Genomic DNA, 22,947 nt, shown 5'->3' on the forward strand with positions numbered 1-22,947 from the left:
TGTTAGTGGTTCTTAAGAAAAATAGAAATGCCAATATTTCCTGAAAGTAAAAAGCATTTCATCTTCCTATTCAAAAGTGAGTTTTTACTTTTTAGATTGACTCTTCATTTTTTTTTTAAAACACTTTGTTGAATTGAGTGAACCGCAGGGTGGGGAACTGCTGAAGATGATAGAGGCCAGAGTTTTCCTTATCATTGCCAGTACAAACTGCAGCCCAAACATTCTGGTGGTTCCTTTCCACGCACCAAGCTGTTCCATCACAAGGTGTTTACTTTGCCTTGTTGGCTTCAACATGAGAACTTTTCCCAATTGCTTCACAAAAACGTAATCAGACAAAAAATCGATGCTAAAGTTGTGAGGGGATACAGCATTAGTTTTATGCTGGTCAAGTCAAACTAGTTTTCCTGTCCAACACGTTTCCACAGGTATTTATTTCTGGTATTGGCCATAAACTCCCAGATTTCAGAACTTGTTATCACTAGATTTGTGCTTGCAACCTCTGGATTGTTAGTTCTGTATCAAAAGTTTGATTTTGCTCTAACCTTATTCAAACGGTTCCCCTGATCAATGTCGGTTGAGTTCACCATTTCTAATTTTTATGCTAGATTCCCCAGCAAGTTTGGCTCCACACTCCAAAAAGAGAATTAGAGAGTGTGAAAGTAGAAGTAGAATCCTGCTTATTTTTCTGCCCTTAGATAATATAGATGTTTACCATCCGGCCAATGCACCAGTATTATAAATATTAGCATTACTGAGACATGATTCTGCATTTAATTAGAAATCTAAACAGGTCATTTTAACTAATTCAGTGGGCCTTCATATTTGATCATTTACTTAATTGAGAAAATGGACTGGGACAGTCACATACTCCTAATGTATGCCACTTACGTTGTACCCAAAAAGTCCAAGGTTGCCTCTATCATTGGAATTCCATCTCTTTTAAAATTAATTTTGTGATTATGGGCATGACTAGCAATACTGACATCTATGACCTATCCTTAGTTGCCCTGACAGGTCACCATCCTGAACTGTTGCAGCACGAAGAAGGTACTATTAAAAATACTGTTAGGTAAGCAGTTTCAAGATCTGGACCATTCATCTTTAGAAGTGGAAAGATAGTCATGCCCATATTATCTTTCGGATTCAGGAGAGAATAATTCCAAGCTTCAGGTTCTGTTCTGTCAGCCTATCATTATAATTTTGAAGAGAGATGATTGAGATGATAACTTGGATTTCTTTGTGCACTTTGCATGTTGAGTTATTTTAGAAACTTAAGTACTCTCTGAATAAAAGTAGGTTGTTAACTTCAACTGTTCATGAGTCCAGAAGGTCAGTAGTCCAAGCCTCGTTGGCTAGCGATGTGTAGGAGTTCGTCTAATTGATTAATATTTCAAAAACTATTTGCTTGCCTGTAAATGTGATTGAAGCATGATAGGATATGTTTAGTGACCGCCTGCATTAATCTGTAGAATAACATTCTCACAGTCTTCATTGAAGTGTAAACAGACGCACACTCCAAGGAGACAGTAGCAGGGGTGAATCAAAACTCGATTAAAAGATGGGATTTTCGAAGATCATTTAAAGAAGTGATGAAGGATTTGGAGCAGAGGGGGGTACGGGCAAGAGAGAGTCAGCAAGGAACACAAACGTGGCAGTGAGCCTAAAAAGCTGAAGGCAGGGCAATCAATGATGGGTTGAAAATAAAAGGTCTCGTGAAAATGGGGTGAAATGCTGTTGCCTGCAAAAATGTATGTACATATGTATGATTCACGTTCTGAGCAAAAAAAATTCTGAATTTTTGTTTCAAGTGAAGTCTTGAGAAAAAGATCAAATAATGTAAAAGCGAAGTACTGCAGCTACTGGAAATCTGAAACGATTGCCAAGAATCTTCAAGAATTTCAGCAGGTCTGGCAGTATCTGTGGAGAGACAAACAGTGTTTTGAGTCCAGCTTAACTTACTCAGAAATTCCAGTTCTCCCTCTTCACAGATGCTGCGAGACCTTCTGTGTTTGTTGCCAATTAATACATGCACTTTCAAAGTGAGGCTGTAATTTTTAATTGTTGACAGACAAAATATTCAAAATTGTGACCTGTAAAGAACAAATGCTTTTTCATATGATGAAGTGTATAAGGTCTGCATGCTAAATGTTGTGCTGATACAGCAAAATTCTGAAAAATATTCGACTATAGAGAAGTGGCAAAGCGTACAGGCATAATGGCATCTGTAGTTATAAAATGTCTAATTAACTCTGAAAACAGTAGAGTGCTAATAAGCTAAGGGACCTTAAGGATGGTTTAAAAACAAGCTAATGAAGAATAACAGACATCACCTGTCAGACATTGTAGTCCAGATACAATAAGTAAGCAAGTGAAACTGGTTGTAAACAAGGAGGTTTAAAAATACTGGACAAGATACAAGCAATCACTTCAAACGAGAGAAGCTGGCAACAAACGTGAAGATGCTAGTCTTCAGAAGAAAAGAATCCTGATGAATATAGCAAAGGACTGGAAATCTGAATTCCTTTTTTTTTATTTATGCCTGTACCAACTCCATTTGTCTTGCACTGTCATCTGTTCAGAATCTATATTCTAAACTATTTCAGGCATTGTTAACTTGTCTTCTCAGATTGTACTTTCTGGACTCTGTGTTGACACGTTTTAAGCATCACCACCCCCCCCCCCCCCCCATATAAAAATGGCTTTCTCTGTCCAAATCTTCTGCTTGATCTGTTGAGTATTCCTAGCATTTTCTGTTTATGCATGACTCATTTATTCCCTTTGAACTTGACTTCCAAATAACTGTGAACTGAATATTTACCATTTGTACACTTGATTTATTATTGTCATGTGTACCTAAGTACAGTGAAAAGCTTTGTTTGCAAGCAGTACAGGTAGATCATGGCAAACAAAATCATACAGATCATAGGGTGCTTAGACATAATGAGCCATACAGCTTACACTGTACAAGAGGCGCGTGAAGCAAGATCAACATTATTTGAAGCTAGAGTGTCCATCCATCAGCATCAGTATTGCAGACAAGAAGCTGTTGTTGCATGTGTTTAAGCTTCTGTATCTTCTGCCTGACATTAGAGATTGGAAGAGAGTATTACCAAGGTGGGAGGGCTCTTTGATGTTGGCAGCCTTTCCACAGGGACGAGAAGTGTAAATATAGTCTACGGATGGAAGATTGGCTTCTGTGATTGTCTGGGCTGTTCTTGCAACCTTCTGTAGTTTTTTACAGTCCTGGGCAGAGCAGGTGCCGCTCCAGATCCTTGTGCATCTGGATAGTATGCTTTTTGTGGTGCATCTGTCAACATTGGTGAGGGTCCTTTATGGACATGCCTAATTTCCTAAGCCACCTAAGGAAGAAAAACTGTCGTTGCGCCTTCTTGATCATTGCATCTATGTAGGAAATCCAGGACAGATCGGTTATTATCATTCCTAGGAACTTGACGCTCTCAACCTCTGTTTCATTGATATAGATGGGGAGGCATATTCTCTTCCTCCCTTCTTGAAGTCAATGATCAGTTCTTTTGTTTTGGTGGTATTGAGGGAGGTTGTTATCATTGCACCATGACACCAAGCCCTGTATCTCCTTTCTGTACTCTGATCATTGTTTGATATCCATCCTACCACAGTGTCATCAGTAAACTTGTAAATGGCATTCATTCAGAATTTAGCACAGGGAGTAGAGTAGGGGGCTAGCATGCATTCTTGGAGGGTTTCAGTTTTGAAGGTTATTGTGGAGGAGGTGTGCAGTTGTCTATCTTCACTGATTGTGGTCTATGGGTAAGGAAGCTGAGCTAACTAAATGTTGGGATACACTTGAATATCTTGAGGATCGGAAATCATTTGAGAAGCTAAATTACCTATGATGCATTGAGTGTTTCTGTATCGGCAAGATATTTAGATGAACTGAACTTCATGAATGACTGAGATGAAATGTTTGGTAGGAGAGTCTATTGGTTGGATCTGAAGCATTGATGGAAGGTTTCAGCACAGATGTGTTGAGATGGATTGGACTATGATCAAAGAAGTGGGCAGCTTAGATTACATTATGGAACATTATTCACAACATGGCAATCATGACCTGATTTTAGCTTTTTGGTTAAATAATGTTATGTAGTTAATTTATGAAGAAAATTTCAGTAATATAAGATTATCGTAATGAAATTTGTACGTGTTCAGTTGGAAAGAATTTTGTACAGTTAAATACAATAAATGAAGAGACAACACCTCACCTCATGAAGCCTGATGTGCCATGGAATTAGACCATAGCTGATCTGTACCTTTTTATCTCCATATTCCTTGATAACTTCGGTTAACAAAGTATCAATTTCAGCCTTGAAAGGCTGCAGCTTTCCTAGCATCAGATCTTTTTGAGTGGGTGGAAGGGTTCCAGATATTGACTAGCATGCGCAAATGTTTCTTCATTATGCATCCTTAACTCCAATTTTAAGACAGTCAACATGTTCTTGATTCTTTTCTCCAAATCAACTCTATCAAATCAGTTTAATATTTTATATTACTGTATATTACCCTTCGTCTTCTCTACTTGAGGAAGTACAAAGCAAGTTTATGCATCCTGTTATATAAGCTTCAGAAACAAGTGTTTCATTCTCTCCATCTGGAAGGCCATTCCTGAAATGTGCTCAAAGATGACCAAAACAGTCTAACTGGGATCTGGCCAAAGCGTGATGGCTTTCTCTGCTTCGTATTCCAGCCACCTTGAGATAAAGGCCAACATTTCTCAGCATGATTCTTTTTGTACCCATCTGCTAACTTATCTACTTGAATATAATCTAGTTGGAGCTGTAGTATCAGATGTCACACTTGAGAAGCCTAGTGGCCAGTTGACTGCTTTGGTAAATTGTGCCTCATTTCCTGATTTGCCCACAAAATTAAACTCTCATCTCGGGTCTACCCTGTCAAGGCCTCGCAGAATCTTGTTTCGATGAGATCACTTCTCCTTCTTCTTAACCCCAGTGAGTATCGGCCCAACCTTTGCTCATAAGACAGCTCCTCATTCCAGGAATTAGTCCCGTGAACTGCTTCTAATGTAAGTACACGCATCCTTAAAGAAATCAAATTGCTACAGTACTCTTAGTTGGAGTCTGATCATTGCCTGGTCAGTTGCTGCAAGATTTCCCTACTCTTCTACCCCATTCCTCTTGCAATATTCTATTTACCTTCCTAATTACTTGCTGTACTCGTACATTTTTGTGATTCATGAACAAGGACACCCAGGCCCCTCTGCACCATTCTGCAGTGTCCATTTAAATGTTCTGTTTTCTATTCTTCCTGCCAAAGTTTTGCAAAATGTATTCAATCTGCAAAATTTTTCTGCAATCATTTAATTTTTCTTTATAGATTCTGTTTCTATGTCACCCTTGGTTTCTTACCTACCTTTAGATTATCAGCAAATTGGGTAACAATACAGTTGGTCGTTTCACCAAGTCATTCAGCTCTGAAATAGTCAAGGCCCCTGTCGTATTTCATTAGTTACAGTTTACCAACCTGAAGATGGCCTATATTTTCTAACTGTTTCCTATCGCCTTAGTGTAGACGACTGGCTAACTAAAATCCTTAATGACAAGACCTCTTGTGCAATGGCTATTGTAGGTTACGTTAAATTGAAGGTAAAGAATGGAAATATTTGGCTAAAAATCAGAAGTTAAGAACTACGTAATTAAAATAGAGATGCTGAGCCAGGCTATAACTGCATGATGTGGGAGTTGGTGGACCCCCATAATGGTGCATCATGACCACATCTGTAGCAAGTGTTGGTTGTGGGAGGAATTCTGACTCTGAGTTGATGAACTGGAGTCTGAAATTAAAATATTTTCCTAATGATAGTTTTCAGTCTAACTCACCTATCATTTGTTGGTTTCTGTCTCCTGTCTTTCTTTCTTTCTTTGGATCAATAGAATCTGCCCAGCGTTCAAGTCAATGCTCTGAGACAAAGAAGGAAATAATATTTTCAAATAATTGTTTAAGTTTCTTACCAAGTGTGGAATGAAAAAATTGAAGTGATAATATGGATAAACCTTCAGTATAGTTATCGTGTTAATCGAGAAACTGATGAGAATTATCATTAGCAATGGTTATTGGTTTTCTCTTCGTCTCTTGTTTTATCAGCTCATAAAAAAAACTTGAGCTTATTTATCTGAGAAAGTACTGTAGAGGGCAGAGGTTCCAAACTTTCTCTACCCAGATGAAGAGAGAAAGTAGCTCATGAACACTCAGCATATACGAAGCTTTGCTGCTAAATTAAATGGAACACCACAGCTATGAAAGTTCTTTTCAAATATTTTAAGATGGGATTTTCCTCTTCTACAGGACATGTTCCAAAATCTAAACAAATATGCAATTTAGTGAAGTGCACTGTATTTTGAGAAAGACAAGTAATCTGCACATAGCATTAAATGCAGTTTTAGAGTTTTGACTTTGGTGAAGTTTCTCCGGGTTAGAAAAGACTGAGGATGAGGTGGACCAGTGCATGTATAACACATCTGAAACAAAATGCAGCCTACAGAGTTTATTGAAAGAGAACACTGCCTCTGACTGAACTGCAAAGCTGTTCAGCTGCCACCTGGAAAGCCACAAGCAATACATATGAATTCTCACAGGCAAAAAGCCCTTCAAATGTAATATGTGAATATGCCTGCAGCAGCAGCAGTGAAGCCACTTAGCCTTTTCAGGTCTGACACTTGGAACTACAGATGCAACCATAGCGTCAGTCTCAAGCACCTCATACTCAGAAACACAGATCCAAGATGCTCCAACTGTAATGTATTCAAGCATTTTTCTTTCTGTTTATAGTTTATTCAAAGATTTTATTAAGTCTTTGTAGAAATATCATCTGTTTTTTAAAAGGGTTGATCAACTTCTTACCCAGCAAATATAATCGGGAAATTTCATGCCACGGAAATATTCTTTGTAATGATGTATGTTTAACCGTAAAGGTAACCTTTGCAAGAACGCACCATCTAGGAAATCTAATCTGGTTGTATTTTCTGATCCACTCCCATGCATGATGGAAATATATTGTTCTAGAATGTTCTAAACTTCATTGTGGAATTCATAATCTTGAAAAAGATATATTGCACCAATTTGTGTCTGCAGTTGGAGTATTCAGACCAGACAGTTCTGGAGAAACTGAAATGAAAATAAATCCTAAAGATTGTTCGATGTCACTCATAAATAAACTACTATGTTCCATCCACCACTTACTCCAAAGGAAGGTCACATCTTACAAATGCCATCATAACAGCTCCTTTATTGCGAGTGTTTAATACATGATTTGTGAAAAAATAATTAGTGTTGCATCAGTCTGTTGAAGGTTGAAATTTTATCAAAATTAAGTAATTTGTGTGGTTGTGTGCAATTGCTTTTAACTTGAGAGTAATATTTCTTAGCATTTTGTGAAGTGATACTTGCACTCCAGACAATTTACAACTAAGTTGCAGATTGAAATATAGCAGAACAAACTGCACTTAGTCCAAAAGCTAAGTATGGTAGTAATTACTGATTTGAAGAGGATCAGCTTTTTCAACATATCAATTCCACTTCACAATCATCACAAATTGACGTATAAAATTGTGCTATCTTTGTAATTGCTACTTAACACTTTATTTTTAATGCTGTTTATTCTATGCTTATGTCTAAGTCAAATCAACTAATAGTTTGTGGTCTTTTGCTTTGTACCGAACGTTAATGTATGAATACTCAAGTAAAAATTTGATTTGTGATGACAAAAGTCATTTAATTAAAGTCTGGGCAAACTATGTATGGGCATGAATAGGATATGATGTTTTTGTAGGACTGGTTCAAAAGCGCACAAAAGTGTATGTTTGTGTTTCTGAATCTAAGCAAAGATAAGAACTTGCTCTGGCATTGCCAATACTTTGCAATTGCAATGACAAAATTAATTCCAAACCAAGAATGACTTGGCACTAATTTTCTGCTAATAAGAGATCAAAGTTTGGGAATCTACTAATCTTCTAACTGTCAACAGTTGAGAGTGCTGGGATTATAAGTGTATTTACATGGAACTGACTGTGTATCCATTTGAGTAAACTGATGTCATGTTACACCTTCCTTGGGAAGTGACCTCATGACCTGTGGAATGAGAGGCCTCGTGAGATATGTTGCATAGTTCATTCTGTGACTTATTTATGTTGTTTAATTAGTTATAAGGCCTTCACATGGTCTTGAATTGAGCAGAATTTCCCAATTGCCTCTGAATCTAAATTAAAGATTGCCTTGATACTCTGCAGTACAGTGTATTGGAAATCTTTTCCTTGCGTTCAAATGTTAATATTACTGCAGAATAATGTTGTGTCATTTCAGATCTACACAAGCTAAAGATGTTGCAATTATCCAACAAGCAATTGACTTGGAATGCAAAATTCTGTATCAGCTTTTTTGTCCATTTACAGACAGGTTTTACAGTGTATGGTGATTTTAATTTGTTTGCAAGTTCTGTCCATCTGCATTAATTCTTCAGATAAAAAAAATTAAAAGCCGCCCTCCCTCCCATTCTTTCTCTTGCCCAGCGTAGCTTTCTCTCCCCTTCCAATTTTTCTATTCCTTCATCTCCTTTCTTCTATAATCGTTTTCATATGCGCAAACTTATTTGAAATTGAATGTCCATATTAACTAAATAAAGATCCTGTACAGTGATACCCTAAAGCTGAGAATAGGACGAAAAATTTTGAAATCTTGCTAGATAACCATAACAGACGAAATATCTTATTTCTCCACTTGACAACTTTTGTTCAAAATAAAACATCATGCTGTAGCAAAACACCAATTTCGGCAGGAAGATGTTTATTAGATGTGAGTATATAGAAAGTTGAAGTAAAACATTAACTGCAAGTGTGTATGAATCACTGCCAGAAATGTGAAGATTCCGATTCTTATTAAATAAACGATTGTTAGCAGGTAGATACAGCTTTTGAATTCTGAAATCTCCTTCTGTGGCGCATTTTCAGTAAATTGAAACAATCGGTTTGTCTTCCAGATTCAAACACTTGACATCTTTCAGCATGTGTTGAGGGAAAATTCCACCTGTACAATTTAAAAACAGACCGTACTTAAGACCATAACACATAGGAGTGGAAGTAAGTCCATTGGGTCCACTCATTGCATTTCAACTCCACCTTACCTGCACTCTCCCCGTAGCCCTTAATTCCTTGCAAGATCAACAATTTATCAATCTCTGCCTTAAAGACACCCAACGTCCCAGCCTCCACTGCACTCCATGGCAATAAATTCCTAAAGGAGCCTTCCACATCCATCAAAGATTTACTTGCACATCCACTAATATCATTTATTGTATCCGTTGCTCCCGATGCAGTCTCCTCTACATTGGGGAGACTGGGCGCCTCCTGGCAGAGCACTTTACGGAACATCTCCAGGACACCTGCACCAATCAACCACACCGCCCCCGTGGCCCAACATTTCAACTCCCCCTCCCACTCTGCCGAGGACATGGAGGTCCTGGGCCGCCTCCACCGCTGGTCCCTCACCACCAGACCCCTGGAGGAAGAACGCCTCATCTTCCACCTCGGAACACTTCAACCCCAGGGCATCAATGTGGACTTCAACAGTTTCCTCATTTCCCCTTCCCCCACCTCACCCTTGTTCCAAACTTCCAGCTCAGCACTGTCCCCATGACTTGTCCGGACTTGTCCTACCTGCCTATCTCCTTTTCCACCTATCCACTCCACCCTCTCCTCCCTGACCTATCACCTTCATCCCCTCCCCCACTCACCTATTGTACTCTATGCTACTTTCTCCCCATCCCCACCCTCCTCTAGCTTATCTCTCCACGCTTCAGGCTCTCTGCCTTTATTCCTGATGAAGGGGTTTTGCCCGAAACGTCGATTTTGCTGCTCCTTGGATGCTGCCTGAACTGCTGTGCTCTTCCAGCACCACTAATCCAGAATCTGGTTTCCAGCATCTGCAGTCATTGTTTTTACCTACCTAATAAATTCCACAGGCCCACCACACTCTGGCTGAAGGAATGTCTCCTCATTTCCGTTCTAAATTGACCCCCTCTACTTCTAAGGCTGTGCCCACGGGTCCTAGTCTCCCCGCCTAATGGAAACAAATTCCCATCCCTTTCTAAGCCATGCATTATCTTGTAAGTTTCTATTAGATCTCCCCTCAACCTTCTAAACTCTGATGAATACAATCCCAGGATCCTCAGCCATTCGTCGTATGTTAGGACTACCATTCCAGGGATCATGCGTGTGAATCTCCAGTGGACATGCTCGGTGCTAATATATCCATCCTGAGATGTGGGGCTCAAAACTGGACACAGTATTTAAGTGGGGCCTAATTAGAATTTTATCAAGTCTCAGAAGCACATCACTGCTTTTACCTTCCAACCCTCTTGAGATAAATGACAATGTTACATTTGCTTTCTTAACCACGGACTCAACCCTGCCAGTCAATCTTTACAGAATCCTATACTAGCACTCCCGGATCCCTTTGTACTTTGGCTTTATGAATTTTCTCACCGTTAGAAAATAAAGTCCAACTAAGCTTTTGTTACTTAAATCAAACGGAGATAGGTGTAGTAACATATGTAAACTGGAGCGTGAAATGGGAGGGCTGCTGACAGTTTGTGATTCCAGGGTGGAACATGTGGGCATCAAGGAAGGAAAGAAAAAACTGGGATCCAGTTTTGTAAAGTTGGTGCCTTTCATTGTCTAAACTAACATATGAAGTTTGTGTATTTGGAAGAGGCAGTGATGAGCAGTTGAATCACAGGATTGTAGTCTAGAACATCACTTTTAGGAAAGGGAGAAAATTAATGAAAAATGTACTTTTTAAAATTGTTGTTGAGGATGTGGTGAACATTGTTAAAGTACAGATTTTTTTGATTACTTAAAGATGTCCAGAACAACCTTGTGTGTTTGTATTTTTACATTTTGATGGGCTGTTACATCAAGTAAGACAAATTTGTGAAATACTAATGCTAGTCCTGTATTATTTGACACAAACTGTTTCCATGCTAGCCCAGGCTATGAACTTGAGAGGGTCTACTTTGTATTGCAGTAATGAAGCAATAGTTTACCAAGAGGAATGGTGATATCCTGTTTGCATGACTGGAATAGGGATCCAGAAATAAGCGTTTTTGTTCCACGATGGCAGCTAGGAAATTTAACTTTTTTGGTATTTATATTCAAATAAATATGGAAAGAAGACCTAGCATCAGTAACTATTTGATTATTGTAAAAACTCAATCTATTTCACTAATGTCCTTGAAAACAGAAATTTTAAGACCCTTCCCTGGTCTGACCACTGGATGTTTAAGCGTCTGACTGTTTTTGTGTGAATAACCCAGCAAGCCCATCAGTTTGTAAGAAGGTGGTTCACCACTGCCACCTCTTCAAGAATTGTACAATAAATGCCCACCTTTCCAATATTGTGATTTTTTTTTTATTTTTAAAAAGAGCTAGCAGGTCAATTTAAGATATATGCAGAGTTCCAACCAACTAAAAACGTGGCATCCGTGGTCTCAAAGTTTAAAAATAGGATGCCTTTGTATGTTTATTAGCAGACTCTTGCAATAGTGGCTTTTTCAAAAGTATGAATTTAATAACACAGGGAAAACAAACCATTTCTGCACTTTGTGTTTGTTCTTCAGCAACTCTGGTCTAAGCCCCAACAATGATCACAGTTATGGTAAGTAGCGCTCCTGCACTGAAATAGAAATTTTCTTCGTGTTTACAGATTAATTTTTTACAAATAATTTTTGGAATAACTTCAGTCTAGTATTATTTCTGGTCAGTGATGGGCAACATGACTTAATTTTTCCTAATTGTCATTTTGTTTCCTTACTGCAGTACGATTAGAACATTCTTTCTGAAGTGATTTTGTTTTCTGTCAGTAAACATTTGGTTAATTTACGAATGAACCAACAAGCCTTGTTGGTAGCCTGAGTTTCTCTATTAAAAACTGTTGCAAGGTTAAACTGTGATCTTGTCCAAAATGCAAATCTTCTATTTCCATCACAGACCAATCTTTGGCTCTTTATTTGCTGGTGCTTTCCAGACAGATAGAGGAATCCTGAATTTATCTTTAGAGGTGCTTCAGCTCTTGACATTATTCGACAGATTTGATGTACTTGCGCCCTGTGTGGATGAGGAAATGGATTATAGGGAGGATATGCAAACTGACCACTGCATCATGGTACAGAACATCATTCAAGCAGGAACAGCAAAAGGAAAAGTGGTCATGTTCAGAGATTTTGTAAATGGAGGTATAGATCACATCCAGGATTGAGAGTGCCATATGGTGTGTTTCCTACCACATGCTAAGGTAAGGGACATCTTGAGCAAGTTTGAAAGGATATTGGAGTGGCAGGGGGAGGATCCAGTTGTTGTGGTTCATTTTGGGACCAACAGCATAGGCAAGAGTTCCTGGAATATTAGGAACACAGTTTAAAGAAAATTACCTAGAGGGGTATAAATTCTGGATTATTGCTTGAGCCTCCTGCAAATTGGCATAGAGATGAGAAAATGAGAAGGAAAGGAATGGTGCAGGAAAGAGGGATTCCATTTTGGGGGGCATTGGCATCAGCATTGTGACAGCTCCATCTGAACTGATCTGGGACAAGGATCCTAGAAGAGAGGCTAAATAGGGTGGTAACAAGGACTTTAATAACTCTTGTATCATCGCCCCTTTAACTAGTTTAAAGTTCCAGAATAAGTAATAGAACAAAGAGTATGGAAAAGGTCAGGAAGCTAACTTCAGACACAGCAGATAAGGAGACAGGAGAGATCAATGAAGGACTGAGATTTTGTATGTAAATATGCACATTATATGAAAGAAGATAAATGAGCTTGTAGCGCAGATTGAAAGTGGCAGCTCCACTGTTGTGCCGACTTCAGAGATGGGCTGCAAGGGGATCAGGGCTGGGACCTAAACATTCAAGGATACACATCCTCTTGAAATGGCAGGCAGATGAGCAGTGGGAGTGGAATTGCCTTCTTAGTAACAGATGAAATTAAGTTGCTGACAAGAAGTGATATAGGATCAGAAGGTGTAGAATCTGTGTGGGCATATTTTGAGAAACTGTAACAGGTTATATAAAATGTGAGAGAGAGGCAAGAATGAACAATGGATGACTGGAAAATGAGACTAGAAAAGTAGGAATGGGGAATAAAAATGGCAGAGACACTGAATAAGGACTTTGGTCAGTCTTCACAGTGGAAGACACCAATAACTATACCAGAACTTCAAGCGAGTTAAGGGGCAGAATGAAGTGGGCACCACTAACGACAAGTTGCTGTGAAAGCTGAAAGGCCTCAAGGTGGATAAATCACCTCGACTGGATGAACTACACACCAAGTTCTGAAGGAGCTAGCTGAGGTTATTGTGGAAGCATTGGTGGTGATCTTCTGGAATCACTAGAACCAGGGAGGATCCCAGGGAACTTGAAAATGGCTAATGTGATGCCTCCGTTTAAGAAGGAGAGAGGCAGAAAATGGGAAATTTTACACTAATTAGCCTGACCTCGATTGATGGTAAGATTTTAGACTCTATTATTAAGGATGAGCATGTAGAGTACTCTGAGGTGCATAATAAAATTGGGCTCAGTCATCAGTGCTTTGTTAAAGGGAGATCACGCCTGACTAATCTGTTAGAATTCTTTGAGGGATTAAGGAGCAAGTTAGACAAAGGAGAGCCAGTGGAAAAGATCTATCTGGAATTTCGGAAGGCCTTTGTCAAGGTGCTGCACAGATAGCTGCTCAATTAGATGACAACCCATGCTGTTAGGAGCAAGGTACTGGTGCGGTTAGCAAAGTGTCTTCTGCCAGTCAGTCAAAGGGAGGGGATAAAGGTGTCTTTTACAGGATGGCAGTCAGTGACTAGTGGAGTTCCACACGGGTCAGTGTTGAAACACGACTATTAACACTTTCTGTTAACAATCTGGACAAAGGAACTGAGAGCATTGTTGCTAAGTTTGCAGATGACACAAAAATAGGTGAAGGGAAAAGTTAAATGCAGAAAGTGAGGAGGCTGCAGAAGGACTTGGACCATCTAAACGGGTGGTCAAAGAAGTGGCAGTTGGAATGCAATGTGGTAAGGTGTAGGTTATGTATTTTGGTAGGAAGAATAGAGGTGTAGACTATTTTTTAAATGGGGAAAGACTTCTGAAATCTGAAGCGAAAAGGGTTTTATTTGGTGGTCCTAGTTCAGGATTCTTTTAAGGTTAATATGCAGGTTCATTTGGCAGTTAGGATGGCAAATGCAATGCTAGCATTCATTTCTAGCAGGCTAGAATCCTAGAGCCAGGATGTGTTGCTGAAGCAGTACAAGGTTTTGGTCAGACCGCATTTGGAATATTGTGAGCAACTTTGGGCCCTGTATCTAACTAAGGATCTGCTGGTCTTGGAGGTGGTCAAGAGGGGTTTTTATAAAAATGTCCCTGGGAACGGAGAGCTTGTCATATGAGGAATAGTTAAGGACTCTAGGTCTGTACTTGATGGAGTTGAGGAGGATGTGGGGGAATCTCATTGAAACTGACAGAACACTGAGAAGCTTGGATAGAGTGGAGGTGGAGAGGATGTTTCCACTCATAGAAGAAACTAGAACCTGATGGCACGGGCTCAGTGTGAAGGGAAGACCCTTTAGAACTGAGGTGAAAGGGACTTTCTGCAGCCAGAGGGTGGTGAATTTGTGGAACTCATTGCTGCAGTAGGGTGTGGAGGCCTACTCAGTAGGGGGATCAACGATAATTGGGAGAAGGCAGGAGAATGGGATTGAAAAACCTATCGGCCTTGATTGAATGGCAGAGCAGACTAGATGGGCAGAATGGCCTAATTTTGCTCCAATACCTTATGGTCTTTATCAAGAGCTTGACAGGTTTTGTCAGTGATATTTTGCCATTGCCTTCCAGTCTTGTGGGTAGGGAAAGGAGGTGGATCCCAAATGCACTTGAGCTGCAGTGGGATTTAATCCAAAGTTGCTGGTGTTGTTCTGATACGTGCTGGCCCTGAGGCCAACTGAACTAAGCAGTTCCTTGTATAAATCTTGTTATATGCAAATTATTTTTCTTTGTAACACTGTCCAATTGCTGCTGTTTTTCCCTTGTGATATGACATGTTCTCTCTTTTGTTTCAAGTTATTGTTTATTGTTTCTAGTCTTGAATTCTGTCACTAAGAAAGCTAACAGTCTAACGTTAGATTTTTTAGGAAATTTGGTCCAACAAGCTGCTCCTTGTTTTATGGGGTTTTTTGATCTACCTGTTTAGACATGTTATGATTTTACCTCTGAAGCAAGTGAACCCAGGTTTCTGGCTCAGAGCTGAGTTGCTACAGTTGCACCACAAGAAGAGCCACCTGTTTGTTTTTCAGCTGACTTCTCTTTCCTCCTTCCTGTGTTTACATCTTCCCCCTCAGAAACTCATTATCTTCAATTCACTAAACTGTTCCCCAATTAATTGTTGTTGGTACTTTGTGCAGCACAATCAGCCTTTGGGTGGGAAAAAGATTTCTGAAGTCATCTTTATTTCTTTCTAATTCCTGATTCTTCCAGGTCTTAAATTGTAGAACCTTCACCAGAAATGAGAGTAATTTCACTTTTTTTTTCAAATAGAATGTTCACGATCTGAAATATTTCAACTAATATTTGAGTTTATTTTTTTTCCATAATTTTAATGAGAAACAGTTTTTAGCTTTTTCTCCGATCTTGTATTTACAATGTATGGAATCATCTTTGTCTGTGTTTGCAAGGGCAGACGTAACCTTAAAATACTGGTCTGCTGACCCTTTTCTGTCCATTCATGTTCAACCACATTTTCACTTTTATATCTTGTTAATGCAAATGTGTGCCTAGTTTGTTATTTTTAACTGCACTGCATGAAGGATTTCATCAATTTATCCTCTGATAGTTCCATGAAAATGTTAATGCTTTGGTATGATTTTCCCAGATAACATGACTGATGATAACTATTTGCCTCATTCTGGGAAGCCTGTTGCCAGTGGGTACAGTATTCTGGTTATGATCACCTCTAAATCTCATGTAGACACTATTCAATTAACATGGGATTCTGAGAATGACATAATGATGAGTTATAGATGTTGCTGCCAATTTCTTAACTATTTGCTAGACCCACTAGAGGCAGCCAGGAACTGTTATCTTAAAGAAATAATTTGGCAAAATTTGCTTCCAGTAAGTTCTCGGAATTCATCAGCTAGTGAACACATAATTCAAATTTTTGTTTGTCATTTAGTTTGAGGTTTTGGCACTGCAGCATCAGTCCTACTAGCCAAGGGATTTAGATGTTGGAAAAAAACTGTAATTTAGCTCCCAAAGTGGTTTACCCTGTAAATGCACCATTTGCAGTGCTACTGAACCACGTAAACCACAAAGCTCACAAAATGTTTGGTCTGTACAGAACAAATACATTGCCGCTGAGGCAGCAGGAGAGGAATTACTACAGTTTTAGTTTCTCTTGGCCTGGGCGAAGTAAAAATTTAAGATCCTCATGCCTGATCATTATCCGGAGGTTCCTGGCGTATTTGTGTGTGAGCTACCTAAATATAAAGCGCAAACAGCTAGGTGAAATAGCAGAGGGTATTCTTTGTTTGTGGAATTGTACCCCAGTACTTCCCTGGTGCCAGATCAAGGATGTCTGAGAGGTTGCAAAATGTTCTCAAAGGGGTGAAGGACCAGCAGGAGGTCATTGTACACATTGGAACCAATGACATAGGAAGGGAAAAGGATGAGATTCTGAAGGGAGAATATAGAAGTTAGGCAGGAATTTAAAAAGGAGGTCCTTGAGGGTAGTAATATCTGGATTACTCCTGGTGCTACAAGCTAGAGAGGGTAGAAATAGGAAGATAGAGCAGATGAACGTGTTTGCTGAGGAGCTGGTGCATGAGAGAAGGGTTCACATTGTTTGACCATTGGAATCTCTTTTGGGGTAGAAGTGACCTGTACAAGAAGGATGGATTGCACTTGAATTGGAATGGGACTAATATTCTGGTAGGGAGATTTGCTAGAGTTGCTCGAGCGAATTTAAGCTAGTAAGGTGGGCGGTTGGGACCCAGGGAAATACTGAGGAAACAGATCAATCTGAGACTGGTACAGTTGGGAAAGGGAGCGAGTCAAACAGTCAGGGCAGGAAGGAACAAAGCAGAGAACAAGATAGAACTGATAAATTAAACTGCATTTATTTCAGTGCAAGGAGCCAAACAGGGAAGGCAGATGAACTTAGGACTGGTTGGGAACATGGGATTGGGATATCATAGCAATTACAGAAGCATGGTTCAGGGATGGACAGGGCTGGCAGCTTAATGTTCTGTGATACAAACGCTACATGAAGGATAGAAAGGGAGGCAAAAGAGGAGGGGGAGTGGTGTTTTTGGTAAGGGATAGCATTACAGCAGTGCTGAGGGAAGATATTTGTGGGAATACATCCGGGGAAGTTACTTGGGGATTGTATTATAGACTCCCCTATTAATGGGAAATTAAGAAACAAATTTGTAAGGAGATCTATTATAAGAATAATAGTAGGGAGGTTATGGTGGGGGGTTTAACTTTCCAAACGTGGACTAGAAATGCCATGGTATTATGGGTTTAGATGGAGAGGAATTTAAGTGTGTACGAGAAAATTTTCTGATTCAGTGTGTGGATGTTCCAACTAGGGAAGGTGCAAAACTTGACCTACTCTTGGGAAATAAGGCAGTGCTGGTAACTGAGGTGTAAGTATAGGAGCACTTTGGGGCCAGTGACTATAATTCTGAGTTTTAAAATAGTGATGAAAAATGATAGACTGGACCCAAAAGTTGAAGTTCTAAATCAGAGGAAGGCTAATTTTGATGGTATTAGACAACTTTCGAAAGCTGATTGGGGGTAGATGTTTACAGGTAAAGGGACGGCTGGAAAATGGGAAACCTTCAGAAATGAGATAATGAGAGTCCAGAGACAATATATACCTGTTACAGTGAAAGGAAAGGCTGGTTAGTATAGGGAATGCTGTATGACTAGAGAAATTGAGATTTAGTTAAGAAAAAGAAGGAAGCATATGTCAGGTATAGACAGCAGAGATTGAGTGAATCCTTAGAAGAATATAAAGGCAGTAGGAGTATATTTGAGAGAAATCAGGAGGGCAAAAAAAGGGGACGTTAGATAGCTTTGGCAAATAGGGTTAAGGAGAAGCCAAAGGGTTTTTACAAATATGTTTAAGGACAAAAGGGTAATTCAGGGGCCCTATTCTCTCCCTAAAGATTAGCAAGGCAGCCTATTTGTGGAGCTGCAGGAGATGGGGGAGATATTAAACAAATATTTTACATCATTGTTTACTGTGGAGAAGGACATGGAAGATGTGGGGAAATAGATGGTAACATCTTGAAAAATGTCCATATTACAGAGGATGTGGTGCTAGATGTCTTGAAACAGAAAAAAGTGGATAAATCCCCAGGACCTGATCATGTGTATCCTGGAACTCTGTGGGAAGCTAGGGAAGTGATTGTTGGGCCCTTTGATGAGATATTTGTATCATTGATAGTCGCAGGTGAGGTGCTGGAAGACTGAAGGTTGGCTAATGTGGTGCCACTGTCTAAGAAAGGTGGTAAGGAAAAGCCAGGGAACTATAGACCAGTGAGCTTGACGTCAGTGGTGGGCAAGTTGTTGGAGGGAATCCTGTCCCTTGGGATTTACATGTATTTGGAAAGGCAGGGACTGGTTAGAGACAGTCAACATGGCTTTGCATATGGGAAATCCTATCTCACAAGCGCTTGATTTTAGTTTTTTGAAGAAGTAACAAAGAGGAATGATGAAGGCAGAGCAATCAACGTGATCTGTATCAACTTCAATAAGGCATTCGACAAAATTCCCCATGGGAGACTGGTTAGCAAGGTTAGATCTCATAGAATAGTGGGAGAACTAGCCATTTGTGTACAGAACTGGCTCAAAAGTAGAAGACAGAGTTGTGGTGGAGGATTGCTTTTCAGACTGGAGGCCTGTGACCAATGGAGTGCCACAAGAAACATTACAGGGTCCACAGCTTTTCGTTATTTATATAAATGATTCAGGTGTGAACATAGGAGGCATATTTAGTAAGTTTGCAGATGACACCAAAATTGGAGGTGTATTGGACAACGAAGTTACCTCAGAGTACAACGGGATCTTGATCAGATGGGCTAATGGGCCCAGAATGGCAGTTGTAGTTTAATTTAAATAAATGCAAGGTACTGCATTTTGGAAAAGCAAACAGGGTAGATCTTATGCACCTAATGGTAAGGTCCTGGGGAGTGTTGTTGAACAAAGAGACTTTGGAGTGCAGTTTCATAATTCCTTGGAAGTGGTGTCGTAGGTAGATAATGAAGAAGGCGTTTGGTATGCTTTCCTTTACTGGTCAGAGTATTGAGTACAGGAGTTGGGAGGTCATGTTGCAGCTGTACAGGACATTGGTTAGGCCACTGTTGGAATATTGTGTTCAAATTTGATCTTCCTATCGGAAGGATGTTGTGAAATTTGAAAGGGTTCAGAAAAGATTGACAAGGATGTTGCCAGCGTTGGAAGATTCGAGCTATAGGGAGAGGCTGAATAGGCTGGGGCTGTTTTCCCTGGAGCGTCAAAGGCTGATGGGTAACCGTATGGAGGTTTATAAAATCATGAGAAGCATGGATAAGATAAATAGACAAAGTCTTTTCCCTGGGCTGGATGAATTACAACATTTAAAAGGTATCTGGATGGGTATAGGAATAGGAAGGGTTTGAACACATATGGTCCAAGTACTGACAAATGGCACTAGATTAGGTTAGGATAACCGGTCAGCATGTACAAATTGGACCGAAGGTTCTGTTTCCATGCTGTACATCTCTATGACTCTGACTAAGAGCAGGAGGAAACTAGGAAGATGATAAAACACCTTTTTCTTTCTGAATTTATATATAATCTAAGTATAATATACCTGTTGGAAATTTAATCCAGGCATGAAAAAGAAATGAAGCCCCTTTACCTCTTATGAGACGAAATGAACCACCCTGTTCTCATTGAAAACGTGGAAATGCCTAAAATAGGCAGTCAAAGTAACTTATCCTGGTTTAACAATTTTCTCCATAGTTAGCCACGTTTTCCCCATTACTGTTAGTTGGATTAAATCCTTTGTCTAATCTGTTAAAGTTTGACCTTGGCATTATAGAGTCCTAGTCAGAGATGTACAGCATGGAAACAGACCCTTCGGTCCAACCTGTCCATGCCGATCAGATGTCCCAACCCAATCTAGTCCCACCTGCCAGCACCTGGCCCATATCCCTCCAAATGCTTCCTATTCATATACCCATCCAAATGCCTGTTAAATGTTGCAATTGTACCAGCCTCCACATGTAACATATGGAATAGTAAGGAGGAGACTTCACAAGTCACATGTGACTACCATTTTTGAATTGAACAATTAAGAAAAATAAAGTATGATATTAAGCCATTAAATGGAATGCATTCTTCCATTATTGCTGTCTATATTCTCAATTTTTTTGTTTTTTGTTCACAAGCAACTTTATGAATATCTTGCCATGTACTCGTGAGCAACTTTTTATCTGTGATGAAAGATCAGAGGTAATCATGGGTTGGAACTCGATTAAATCACTTTTAGTTTCACCCCAGAAGAATGTCTTGCATCTCGCTGCCATTGACACCCCGTCCATCATGCTCCTTAAAGGTAGTCAGTCCTTTCTCCCATTCTAAAAATAAAATCACTGCTTTTTTTGCCCCCGGCACTTGTCTTATTCCACTTTGAGTCATCGATTCAAAGAGATATACAGCACAGTAACAGACCCTTCTGTCCAACTTGTTTGTGCTGACCAGATATCCTAAATTAATCTAGTCCCATTTGTTAGCATTTGGCCCATATTCTTCTAAAGCCTTCCTATTCCTCTATCCATTCAGATACCTTATAAGATGTTGTTATTTTACCAGCCGACACCACTTCCTCTAGCACCTCATTCTTTCTATGCACCACCCTCTGCAAAAAAAAAAGTCGCCCCTTCGCTTCTTCCTCTGTGTGATCTAACCTTGCTAACCAATCTACCATGATGAACCATGTTGAACGCCTTACTGAAGTCCACATAGATCACGTCTGCTGCTCTGCCCTCATCAGTCCTCTTTATTACTTCTCCAAACAAACTCAATCATGTTCATCAGACACTATTTCCCATGCAAAAAGCCACGTTGACTACCCCATTACTCCTAATCAGTCCTTGCCTTTCCAAATACATGTAAATCCTGTCCCTCCGGATTCTCTCCAACAACTTGCCCACCAACAATGTCAGGCTCACCAGTCTCTCGTCCTCTGGCTTTTCCTTACCATCTTCCTGAAGTAGTGGCACCACATTAGCTAACCTCCACTCTTCTGGCTGTCAGTGATCTAAATATCTCAGCAAGGGGCCCAGCAGTCTCTTTCCTAGCTTTCTACAGAGTTCTAGGTTACATCTGATCAGGTCGCAGGGATTTATCCACCTTTTTCTTTTTCCAACCATCCCGTTACCTGCAATCATCTGCCCCAAATAAGCTTTTGAAAGTTCTTAGTGTCCCCATTGACACCTCAGTCACCTGACTTGCCTTATTTCTCAAGAAGAGGTAAGGTTTTGTACCTTTGCTAGTCAATCTGTCCAGATACTGAATCAAAACATATTCTTGTACGCACTTAACAACTTCCTCTCCATCCAATCCCTTAACACTGTGGCAGTCCCAGTCTCCCTGGGTCTTTTTTTTGGCAGGATTTGCATTCCTTAAAAGACAACTGCAGATTATTTTAATCTTTAATTACATGACTTAAAGTCAGCAAAGAACAGAAGCTTGTAATCCTTTGTTATGCTCTCTGTGATATTTCAATGCAGATTTGGAGGTTTGAGCAATAGGGAGAGGCTCAGTAGACTGCGGCTATATTCCCTGGAGTGTCAAGAGGCTGAGGGGATGACCTTAAAGAATCATGAGGGGCATGGATAGGGTGAATAGACGAGGTCTTTTTCCCAGGAATAGGGGAATCCAAAACTAGAGGGCATAGCTTTAAGGTGAGAGGGGAAAAATATAAAAGTGACCGAAGATGCAACTTTTTCACACAGAGGGTGATGCGTGTATGGAATGAGCTACTGGACAAAGTGATGGAGGCTGGTGGAATAACAACATTTTAAAAGGCATCTGAATGGATACATTATTAGGGAGGGTTTAGAGGAACATAGGCCAAATGTGACTAAATTAATTTAGGATATCTGGTCAGCTTGAATGAATTGGACCAAAGGGTCTGTTTCTGTGCTCTACAACTCTGATTCTATGACTTAATAAAAAAAAAATTGAAGTGCAGTACTTATTTCATAACCCAAAGGTACTAATCTGGGTTAAATTTATATCCACCTGAGAAATGAAAATCTTTGTATTACAAAGGCTATTAATCCAATCCAATTTGGTGCATTGCACAGAGCAACATGTGTGGGAATAGATTTTTTTTGTTTCATCTTTCTCAATATAGTAGCAGTTTTTGTTTAAAAAGTCCTTTTTTAATGGGCATATGAAATGAAAATGCAGCACGTTAACTACCATGTTAATATACTGTTGTGTTAATCTAAGGTCATAAGAACTAGGAGCAGGAATAAAGCCCCTTCAGCCTGCCCTGCCACTTATTATTTTCATGGTTGATCTCATCTTGACCTCAACTCCACTTTCCTACTCGATCCCAGTAACCCTTTAATCCATTACTAACTAAAAATCTGTTGATCTCCTCAAATTTATTGTCCTTGCATCCTCGCTGCACTGTGGTAGTGAATTCCCATGGATTCATGATCCTTTTGGAAAACTGCTGCCTCACAGTGCCAGGAACCTGGCTTTGATTTCAGCCTTGGGTGACTCTCCGTCTGAGTGAAGTTTGCACATTTTCGATGTCTATGTGGATTTCCAGTGAATGCTGTGATTTCTTCCCACAA

General features: G+C 39.8%; 1 protein-coding gene across 1 annotated transcript in view; it reads left to right on the forward strand.

The window, feature by feature from the left end:
• The window catches only part of LOC140454088 (uncharacterized), a 108,491-nt gene that overhangs the window by 32,013 nt on the left and 53,531 nt on the right, over positions 1 to 22,947 (forward strand). The window lies entirely within an intron of this gene.

Source organism: Chiloscyllium punctatum, chromosome 3 (assembly GCF_047496795.1).
Source record: "Chiloscyllium punctatum isolate Juve2018m chromosome 3, sChiPun1.3, whole genome shotgun sequence".
In the NCBI taxonomy this organism is placed as follows: domain Eukaryota; kingdom Metazoa; phylum Chordata; class Chondrichthyes; order Orectolobiformes; family Hemiscylliidae; genus Chiloscyllium; species Chiloscyllium punctatum.